We start from the raw sequence: 11020 nt of genomic DNA on the forward strand, positions 1-11020 counted from the left end.
CTTAATTTATGTTGAGTTCTCTCTACTTTTTGAGTTTCTTGGAGTAGAAATTTTGTCTTTGGGTTGAGGTTCTTGTTTCCCTACGTGTTTGTGGTGTGTGTGTGTGTGTGTGTGTGTGTGTTGAGAATATGTGTGTGCACATGTCTGTTTATCTGTGTGTGGGTACATATGTGTGCATGTAGAGAACAGAGGATGACAGTATCTTCCTCAATTCCTTTCCACCTTACCTGTTGAGGCATAGTCTCACTTGACCCCAGAGCTTGCCCATGTGGCTGGTCTAGCCGGCCAACTTGCTCTGGGGATCCCTCTGCCTCCTAAGGCTGGGATTACAGGTGAGCTGCTATGCCCTGTCACCCACCAGGCATTTTCATGGGTACTAAGGGTCCAGACTCTGGTCCTCACTCTTGTATAGCAAGCACTTTAGGCATGTAGTGACCCCTACCTCCTCCCTTTCCTGCTTTAAAGAAATGTGTTCATTAATTCTTTAAGAATTCATACAATGTACTCTGATCACATTCCTTCCCGGCTTCTCCAAGGTTTACACTTGTTCTTTTTAACACACACGTTTGCAACAGTAGACGTACCAGTTTCACTGACTCTGCACAGGAGACAACATTAACAGTGACTGGGAGGGGCATGTTGGACATCTTGGTGCCTTACTCCAATTTTGGTATGAACCTGAAACTGTTCTAAGTCTGTTGAAGCCCTACCCTTTTTTCCCTTGAAATGGTACGTTCCATATGGGGAACCAACTAATAATGTGTGTCAGAAACGACGTGGGCATTAAAGAGTTAAATGTACATTTTTAAAGTGCTGGGAGCAAAAAGCAACGTTTTATTTTCAGCTGACTGTGGTTGCATGTACCTTTAACCCTGACACTCAGGAAGCAGGGGCAGGTGGATCTCTGTGGGTTGGGTGGTGGTTTGGGGGGATGGTGTGCTACCGTGCACATGTGGAAGTCAGAAGACAAATTGCAGGCACTGGTTCAGTCCCAGCGAGGCGAGCATTGCTTCTGATCCACATCCTCAGTCCATCCTAGTACTTTTTAATGCTAACTACGATGTACTGCCCACTAATCATATTTATAAATAAGTTTTAAATGGAACTCCCAGGGGGCAAACCATCAAAGTATACAGACATATGTATCATGGGAGCACTGACCTTGGCAGTCTGAATTGCTTCATTAATATTGGATAAAGTATTCTTCTGAAAGAGAAACGTTACTGGACCCAAGGAGGGGAATTACATGCAATTAAAAGTGTCCTTGTTTGTTTATTTGTTTGTTTTGTTGAGACAGGAACTCTAGACATAATCCCGGAATTCACAATGTAGATCAGACTAGCTTCAAACTCACAGAGGTCTGTCTGCCTCTGCCTCTTGAGTGCTGAGATTAAAGGCCTGTACCCTCACATACAGCTAAAAGTGTCCTTTGTAAAAAAGACATGGTCAGAGTAAGACATGGTGCTCACCTAGCATTCTGAAGCAACAGCAGGAAAATCTCAAGTTCCAGGACAGACATGCTCTCAGGCACAATCCCTAGTGACACTCAGTCTAGAACAAGCAAGCAAGCAAGCACGACAAAACCCAAAACTATCTGGCACAGACTGAAGTGTTTACCAGAAAATCCTTGTGTTTAGCTCTACCCACAAATGTGACTGTGTTTACATCCAGGGTCTTGAGCAAGTCACTGAGGTTGAGTGGGTCTCTAGAGCAGAGTCTGAGATGGAAAGATTTGTGTGCTCTTACAAGCAGCGAAAGCATGAGTACTCCTGTCTCCCCCCACCCCGCACCCCACCCCACCCTGTCTCCATGTGTGTTCTGAGCCTCTTGGAGTTTGCATTGTGTGATCACCTAGGGAGACACATCCACGGCCAGGAAATAGAGCTTCACCATCACCCATTACCCAGCCATGCCAGCACCCTTCCCAGCCTTGAGATGGGTAAGAAATAGTCTGTTCTTTAAGCACCAAGCGGAGCTTTGCTATGGTGGACTGAGTAGAGGAAGATACTATTTTAATGCACAGGCTCACAATCGCGCAGATTAGAGAGACTCGGAGCAGCCCCATCTCTCAGTGCTCCTGGAGACCCGAGCTCTGCAGTCTGCCTGACCAGGAGACACTGATACAGTGTTTCATTCCTAGGATGCAGAAGGTACCTGATTTTCATGTTTACTAGACAGACACACAAGGGATCAGCAAAGAAGTCTCAAGACAACGAAGAGGGCTGGAAACCATAAGAACAATGTGTCTGACCACGAAGGAATGAAAAGAGAAATTAGTCGCACCGAGACATGGGCAGAGTCCCCAGATCTATGAAAAGTAAAGAAATTCTTCTAAAAACAAAAAAGAAAGAAAGAAAAAAATACCCGCCACAGGGAGGTAAAGGGGGAGGGGCCGAGCAGGAAACTTTGTGAATGGAGTTGCAGTGAAGACTCAGCCTGCACAGACCACAGGGACAAGTCGAAGGGTTTCCAGGGAAGCCTATGGTTTGAAACACATACTTTATTTCAAGAGAGAGGTGAGTAAAGGGGTGAGATATAACCCAGCCACACCCCAATGATGCTTTATGAGATGTTGAGGGGTGTGGGCCAAGGCAGGATTAGACGGAAGTTCAGAGCAAATAGAACAAGGGAGACAAATGCTGCGTGCAGTGTGTGTGTGTGTGTGTGTGTGTGTGTGTGTGTGTATGCATGTGCATATATGTATGAATGCATGTGTGTGTATGTGTGGTGTATGTGCATGTGTGCACATGGGTGAGCATGTGCATATGTGCTGTGTGTCTTATGTGTACCTAGAGACATCAGAACACCAGTCTTCTTGAGCCCCAGGGAATTTTCCAGACTGCTGTTTCTGACAGACTGATGCTTGGAGCATGCTCCGTGCTCCCCAGATGCCTGGAGAGGCAATAGAAGTGCTGTGGTTGGTACCAGTAGAGGAGGCTAACTTAATGGGTGCTGAGCAGCTGGGACCCGAGGGTGTGGAGCTTAGCTAAGTCTCTTCAGCCTCGCTCTTGGACCTGACTCCCTCTGGGTAGGGGCAGGTCGTAGCTGCTCTGTTCTGACCTCACAGTGAAATCTGAATAATTGATGCCCTAGTCTAATGTTTCACCCAATTGTCATAAAGCAGAAACACAAGCCCAGTGTATGGAGGCTGCAGACAAAGGGCTGTTTTCATCGCTCGCTTTCCCCCAGCCTCAGGTCTGTGTGGCTCTCTCTCCAGCACATGATCTGTGACAATTATCCTGTGTTCTCCCACCCTTCCCCAGGGAACCAGGGCAGGAATTATTAGGGAGGTGGCTCCCCAAGGGCGCAGGGGGAGGTCTGGAACCTCCTGCAGTGTGGCATGTGGACTGTGTGCCCAGCTGTTGCTTGACACCCACTTGGCACAGCCTTCCCTCTGCCAGGGCTGCCTGCAGGGCCTCTGAACGCAGGGCTCTCACCCAAACAAGCAGCCAGATGGGTCCCCAGTGGCTTGTGAGCAGGCTCCCTGTGCAGGAGGTAGGACATGAGGGTGGGAGGGGCCGCCTAGGAACTCCCTGAGCCCCAGGCAGATGGAAAGCCCAGCCCTGCTCGCAGGCTTGCACAGGGATTGGGGGTAGGGTTCACTTCTAACTGTCAGCACAAAACAAAACACAGGAAATGAACTTCAAACGCAGTCTGGGAAGCTGAGGACAGGTGACATCCAACCTCCTTTGGCTCTGCAGGAAGAACTATGTCCGACAGGATATCTAAACCATGGCAGGACAGTTAGTGTCAACCTGGCCTCTACAGAGCTACCAAGACCGGTGCGGACAGAATGAAGCTCGTGTTTGGTGTAATGTTCCCGTCAGTCTCCTAGGCCAGGTTTGGGAAATCAAAGGAATCTTTGAGTTTAAGTTGAACACTCCCAAGTTACCAGCAGCACTGTGCTCCCTTTAGTCGGTTTGGCTGGTTTGGTGGAGTCCAGGTAGCAGGAAGCAGGTGAGAGACTCCGGGCAGGACCATGCCGATGTTTGGTTTATTCCTAAGAAAGCGGGATGTAAGAGGAAGGAAAGCAAGGGTGCAAACAACCCGGCTCACAATATAGGAGCAAAGCTATTTGCTTGGCTTGAAGCTGGGTGTAGCTAACACAGTCCAGGCTAGCCTCAAACTCTAAATCCTCCCATCTCAGACTCCTTAGTATTGGGATGATAAGTGAATGACATGATGTCCGGCTATTTTCAATAGTATATTATTGAAAAAAAATCGCACATTATTGGGCTCAAGCGTCTCATTAGGTGACCAGACTTTGGCTTGTTTGTGTGGGGTGCCTTTTATTCAACCTGCAGGAACCAAGCCTGAGTCCCGCCTAGCCAAGGTGCCTAAACACTGGAATGGGGACAGGTGGCCACAGCCTTTATTAGAGATAAGAGGATGTGAGCTCAGAGAGGCCCTCAAGGACTCTCCTGCATTGTCAACTTCATTTACAAGGGTTGAAGCATGAAGCATTCCGTGCCTTGGCCTGCATCTGAGAGGGTGTACGGCCAACTGGCCTTCCACCGAGCTGGTCCTGTCTGCAAGGTCTCTCCCCTGCCTTTTAGAGAAGCTGCTGTCAGACAATGTGATGACCTGTGGGAGGTGAGGAGGACTATGAGTCTCACATGGTCCATGATGCCTTACAGTGAGAAAGTATCCGGTTTGGAAGTGAGTGGGAACTAGACTGAGCTATAGATGGGCGTCTAGAGAGGGCTCTGTTGTCCTTAGTGGCTCATTCCTACCGCCAGGAACAGGCTGTCAGTGCATTACCCATTCTTCTTAAATTCCACTCTCAAGGGAAGCCCTTGTGCAAGCCTCACTCTACCTCATCTGTGTCCAGTGGTCCCCTAAGATCCTTGGTGCAGATCTCAGTCCTGGACACTCATGTTCCTGAGGAATGCTGGGACTTCCTGGTCCTCTCTCCTTGTGCATGGTCCCGTCGTCTCCTTGTTCTTTACAGGCATGTTCTCCAAGACACCCAACTTCCATGGCATTACTTGACAGAAGCCAGCACCCAGGGCCAACCCCCAGTCCTAGATAGCATGAACCTGACAAAACAGTCACTATCAGGAGGGATCTTGGGGGAAGGGGACCTGCTGGCTACTGCAGCATCCTGACCTGTGAGGAGTTCCAGTGTTCTAGAGCTGGGACTACAGTCTTCTCTGAATACAGCTCATGAAGAAGAGAGAAGAGTGATTAAATTCAAATATGAGAGAGAGGGTCTCCCCTCAGCGTCCAGGGAAGCCCTAATTCTTGGCAGCTGGGGTAGTTGGGTAGAAGGAGTGCGAAAGGCTGGTTTGGAGGATTAGACTATATAGGTATTGTGGAATCCTCAGCTCCTGTCTGCTGTGGTCTGAAGATGGGGAAGAGTGGAGACCCAGGACCTTCAGTTGGGAAGGTGTGGGAGCCTTGGATTCCTGTCAGCACAGCAGCCCCATAGAAGTAACCATTTCATCCCCCTTGATGACCAGGTAATGGTCTCAAGCAGGATTAGTGTCTAACGAGATAATGATCTCACGGAACCTGCTCTCTGACCTCTCAGTATGATGTTACTCATAGGCAGGGAGGAATGGACCCCAGTGTAGCCAGCTGGGGAGGTACAGAACCCTTTGAGGGAGGCATTGCAGTTCAGACATGATGTGTCAGACTTCTTCCTCAGCTGGCGAAGCCAATCACCGAGGGCTGCCAGCTAGTTCCTGAGGGCTCCTACCAAACAGGTTAGTCACCGATAGGTTCCTACTAATGGCATTAATGACAAGTGATGGAAACTTCCAGCAGTGGAGCCTCAGGGAAATAAGTGGGCCATTGGGAATATGGTTTCAGAGGTTGAACCTTTACCGAGATCCCTCTTTGCACACCCATGCAGCTGTGAAATTCTGTCTCCCTGCAAGGCCACAGCAATGGAGCCAGCTGCCCATGGACTGGCACCTTGAAACTGTGAGCCCAAATGATCTCTCCTCCCCTAACATGTTTATCTCAGGCATTTGTAGCAGAAATGTAAAATCCAGTATAAGAGACAAGGTTTTTGTTGATTTGGATGTGTGTGTGTGTGTGTGTGTGTGTGTGTGTGTGTGTTTAGTGACTAATTGTTAGAAAATACACATAAACCTGCCAGTAGTGGTGGCATACTCCTTTAATCCTATCACTTGGGAGGCAGAGGCAGATGGATCTCTGAGTTTGAGGCCAGCCTGGTCTATAGAACAAGTTCCAGGACAGCCAGGGCTATGCAGAGAAACCCCACCTTGAGAAATTAAAATAAAACAGACAAATAAAATAAGACAAACAAATAAAATAAAACAAATTATCTTAAATCGCTTTTAAGTACCTAGGCCTGGGGTGTTAAGAAGATGTGTAGTGCTGTGTGACATCACATCTGTCCTGGTTGTCCTGATGAAACTTCATGACCCAAGCAACAAACACTTTTACATCACTGTTCATCACCAGTGGAGGTCAGGACAGGAACTCAAACAAGGCAGGAACCTGGAATCAGGAGCTGATGCAGAGGCCAGAGAGCTGTGTGCTCCTTACTGGCTAGCTCCCCATGGCTTGCTTAACCTGCTTTTGTATAGAACCTAGAGCCACTAGCCCAGGGGTGGTACCATCCACAATAGGCTGGGCCCTTACCAACAATCACTAATTAAGAAAATGTCCTACGGGTTTGCCTAAAGCCAGAGCATATGGAGGCATTTTCTTCCACTGAGCTTCCTTCCACTCAGATCACTATTGCTTGTGTCAAGGTGACCTAAAACTAGCCAGCAGAACATCCAACCACAGAAGTCTTCATCTTGCAAAACTGAAGCTCAGACTGGTTAAGCAGTAAACTTCCCAGCTTTCCTCCCGGCCCTTGACAACCACATCCCCACCTCTCCATGAAACTGATGTCAGTAGACAGTTTGGATGAGCAGAGAGAGCTATCAGGGTATGTCCTCCGTAACTGGCCAACTTCACCCAGTGTACCTATGGTCCACAGATTCCTCAGTAGTTGTAGTCAGTGTCACAGGGGAGGGAGGAGTTTCGTGCTGCAGATTTTGCAGGTCCAGGCAGCACCTAGAAACACAATAGCGTGTGCCTGGGACCGAGCGAGAATGGATGTATGGGAAGAGCCATTCATACAGGCAGCCCCTCCCTGAGGTGGAACTTTATGTTCAGGCAGGGACCTGAGGCAACAGTGCTCCCATGTTCTAGGATGACTCTTGGAGTAGCTGGGAAGGGACAGCCCAGACTACATGCTGAGAAATGCCAGGACCAGGACCTTGAGGAGAAAAGCAAGGAGGCATGAGGCCCAAACCCAGGCTGACGGCTGCTGCATTCCCTAATGTGACAAAGATAAAGTGTTGTTGAGAAGCTCAGCCCGACTGCCCTTTGAGGGCCAGGGGTGACAGGAAAGCTGCTGTGGGGACTTCCATAGCAACGGGGAGGATGACAGCATGGCCATAGTGTAGTTGACAGGTGGCGGCACATTACTGTCTGGAGCAAGGTGGCTGCAATTATCTCAGTGAGTGGCCAGCTGGATAACAGCTGGGGCCACCATCTAGAGAGGAGGGCTGGTGGGACTTAGGCACTCCCCGATTCCAAAAATTAATACTCTGGATGGACACCAAGGAGACGAGGAGCATCCCTCTCCCAAACCCTAAATCCGGATCACTCTCATCCCAAGCAGGTTCTCAGGCAGAGGATCCGGGTTGAAGGAGAAATGCATTCTGAGGGTGATGTACCACCTCATGGGAGTGTGTGAGTAGTGAATCTAGGCCTCCAATGAGGGCCCTCAATCATTTCCATTTCTTTAGGTGCCCATGCACAGGAGCGTAGGGAGCATCCTGGGCCCTTCAGGACTGGGCCAGTCTGAACTGACTTGGTGTAGAGATGGCAGGGTCCCCATTGTCTCTCTGAGAGAATACCCCGTGGAACCAGGCCTGGTATTCCTGCTCCATGAGGCAGTCCCGGGAGCAGTATATCTCCTGTACCCCATAGCGGCTGCTCTTGAGTACCCCACTTACCATTTCTGTAAGGCAAGACGACTGGATTTATAAGATAAGATTAAACTTCCCACCCTCCCTTGCAGTTTTGGGAGGTGAAGCAGATTACAAAGGGAAGGCATCTGTATCTCTTTTGCAGCTGCTCAGGCCTCATGACAGCCGGGTCTGAGCCAGGCTTGAGGAAAAAGTTGGAGTGGTTGCTCCCAGACAGACCTCTATGGAGCTGCAAGGGGCCTGAGTTTAAAGTCCATGTGTTGGGGTGTGCAACCTGCTCTTCGGGGCAGATGGTGTTCCCCAGGCTGTGGGCAGAAGCTCCTTTGTAGACAGCCTTCACACAGCCTGGGTTTCGACCCAAAATAGCTTCCTCTCCTCACCCCGAGCAGGGTGGCCAGCTGCTCCCCCTGTGCGGGTTCCTGGCCAAGGTGCAGCTCCACCTGGTCCGTATGCGAATGGCACCAGGCTCCTCTACCTGCAGGGGCAGGCCATGTTGGATGCCCGGGGGCCTTGTGTGGAAACCACCCTTGTGAGGTGGCGGTCAGGGCCAAGGAGGGAGGAGTCTTGGAGAACAGGATGTAAGGGATTAGCCTGCCCAAGCCTGGAGCTCAGTCACACCCACCTGGCTCTCAGGGCTCTGGAAGCAAGGCCACCTTTTCCTTAGCATGATGGTTTAAACTCTCTCTCTCTCTCTCTCTCTCTCTCTCTCTCTCTCTCTCTCTCTCTCTCTGTTATTTACATATTTTTAAAATCAACAATGGCAGCCTTCTGCAGAGGCCTCCTGAAAATTTACCTTTCCATCCAAATCCAAATTTAGCCCTGACTTCCAGGCCTCTTACCATCTGGTCCTGCCAGGCCTCTGCCAAATGGATCACCTGCCGCAGGGCGAAGAACCACTGCCCCTCCTTCCGTCTGACGACGGCTGCTTCCTGCCTTGGAAAGCCCACTGTCCCTACAACCCACACCCACTGGGCTCAGGAGAGGCGTCGCTGACGCAGGCTTTGAGGCTACACCTACCACTCCCGAGTCCCCTCCAGGGACATATGCCATTTCACGCTTTTAGACTGGCCATTCAGAGTGATAGTGTCCATTTCACTTTGCACTGGTGGTCTTTGGAACCAAAGCCAAGAAGGCTGGAGCTGGGATTGAAAACTTGGGCCACCTAGAGCCTCCCTGGAAGGCCAGGCCACCCAGGGAGTGCCTCATGTTCCTTTGTCCACAGCCAACCTGGATTACATTTGGGCCTCCTAATCAAGCTTTGCAACCCAGGAGGTCAACGGGCTGGTATTTGGTTCTGTGCCAGACACTAGCCTGGGGAAGTGGAGATGTGGGCTATAGGTCTCTACTTCTCACAGCTGGCAAAGACGAAGGGATCCAGGAGTAGGGTGGGCAGGGTGTCCAGAGGTTTTTTTTCCTGTAATTTAGTGTAGTTTGTCGGTTATCTCTTGACCACTGCAAATGCCAAATCTAGATTCAAGGAAGAGATCATCACAGGCAAGGTAGGGGGCTTGTGTCTAATCCTGTGGGGATGAGGTCTCTAGCCCTTCTTCTCGAACCTTCTTGCTTACATTTGTCCCATAGCCTAGTGGCTGGAGGGAAAGGCTGGCTTGGCTCATGGTCCACCTTAGTCAGCTGTCCACTGTCTGATTTTCATCTCCAACCTCCGCAATAAATCGTCAGTGTGACTCTTAACCTTGGCCAAGCTGCGAGTCCATTTCCTAAGGACTGTCTGATACAAGAGACAAAATAAAGAAAGAAGACTGACTATTTTAGGTTCACAGCCTCCAAGGCTGGGAAGTTCAAGGTCACAGGGCCACAGCTGGAGAGGGCCTCCTGCTGCTTCCTAAGCTGGTGGAAGCCAAAGATAAAGTGTGCATGAACAAGACAGAGAGATCTAGCCCCCATAACTATGGCTAATGCATTTCCATGACAGATCTGCCTCGGTGATCCATCCCAAGTCACCCGTTCCCCACAGAGGAACTAAGGCTCCTATGCCTGATTATTTAGAGGCCACACTCAAGCCATAGAATAACCAAGAATTAAGAACTGGATGTTGCAAGGCTGGAGAAATGGCTTAACAGAGTGTATACTGCTCTCCCAGAGGAACTGCGTTCATGTCCCAGACACCTGTAATTCTAGCTCCAGGGAATTCAGTTCCCTCCTCTGCCTTCCATAGGTGTGCCCATGTGTACATACCCATACATATACACATACTAAAAATAAGTAAATTAAAAGAAAAACAACACCACCACCACCACCACCACCACCACCACCACCACCACCACCACCACCACCACCACCAAAAACCCAAGAAAACAACAACTGGAGTTTTCAACCTAGCTGTACTGAATGTTGACTGGCTATGGTTGCTTGCTTGGATTCTCTCCCCTAGGTTCATGGGAATCCCCTTCTTATCCCATCGATTCTGTGACAGTCAGGGTTATGTAGGGGAGCAGAACTGAGTGAGTGAGCATAGACTACAAAGGAAATGCTTCAGATTGTCTTACAGGATACATGCTGGGTAGTCTAGCAACGGCTGTCTGCACACTGAACAGACTGAAAACTGTGACCTGCTCAGTCCCCAGGGCTGCAAACTTCAATGATCCCAAGCTGGCACTGAAAGTGTGGAGGATTCCTGGAGATCTGATCTTCAGTTCGTGTTGGAAGGTCCAGGAGGCTGGGCTGAGCAACAGCTAAGGATGGTGGCAGCAGAGACACCAACCGAAGGATGCACTTGCCAGCAAGGCGCAAGGCAGGCACATGAGATGAATCTCTCACCTCTCCATGTCTGGGCAGCTGATGGTGGCTTCTACCACTCTGAGGAAAGGGCTTTTCTGTCTCAGCCAATGGGCCCAGGAAACACCCTTGAAGACCTACCCAGAGGTGCGTCTCTTAGTTGTTCCCAGATCCAGTCAAACCGATAACCACAATTAGCCATTACACACTCCTTTCCCAGCTCACCCTTCTTCCTAACAGCTTGTTTCTGACAAAAATCCCCAAGTACCAAAACCACAGTGTAGCCTAATGATGTCTTATCAACGACAGTCTTTTTAGAAGAT

At 49.7% G+C, this 11020-nt stretch overlaps 1 long non-coding RNA gene across 2 annotated transcripts in view; it reads left to right on the plus strand.

Moving 5' to 3' along the window:
- Positions 1-2042: 2042 nt before the first annotated feature.
- Positions 2043-11020, plus strand: part of LOC148007698 (uncharacterized) — a 48460-nt gene continuing 39482 nt past the window's right edge. For both annotated transcript variants that reach the window (XR_015646847.1, XR_015646846.1), the window contains exons 1-2: positions 2043-2516; positions 10540-10844. This is a non-coding gene — a long non-coding RNA (uncharacterized LOC148007698). The remainder of the gene's footprint in view (positions 2517-10539; positions 10845-11020) is intronic.

This window comes from Rattus norvegicus, chromosome 1 (assembly GCF_021556685.1).
Source record: "Rattus norvegicus strain SHRSP/BbbUtx chromosome 1, alternate assembly SHRSP_T2T, whole genome shotgun sequence".
Lineage (NCBI taxonomy): Eukaryota > Metazoa > Chordata > Mammalia > Rodentia > Muridae > Rattus > Rattus norvegicus.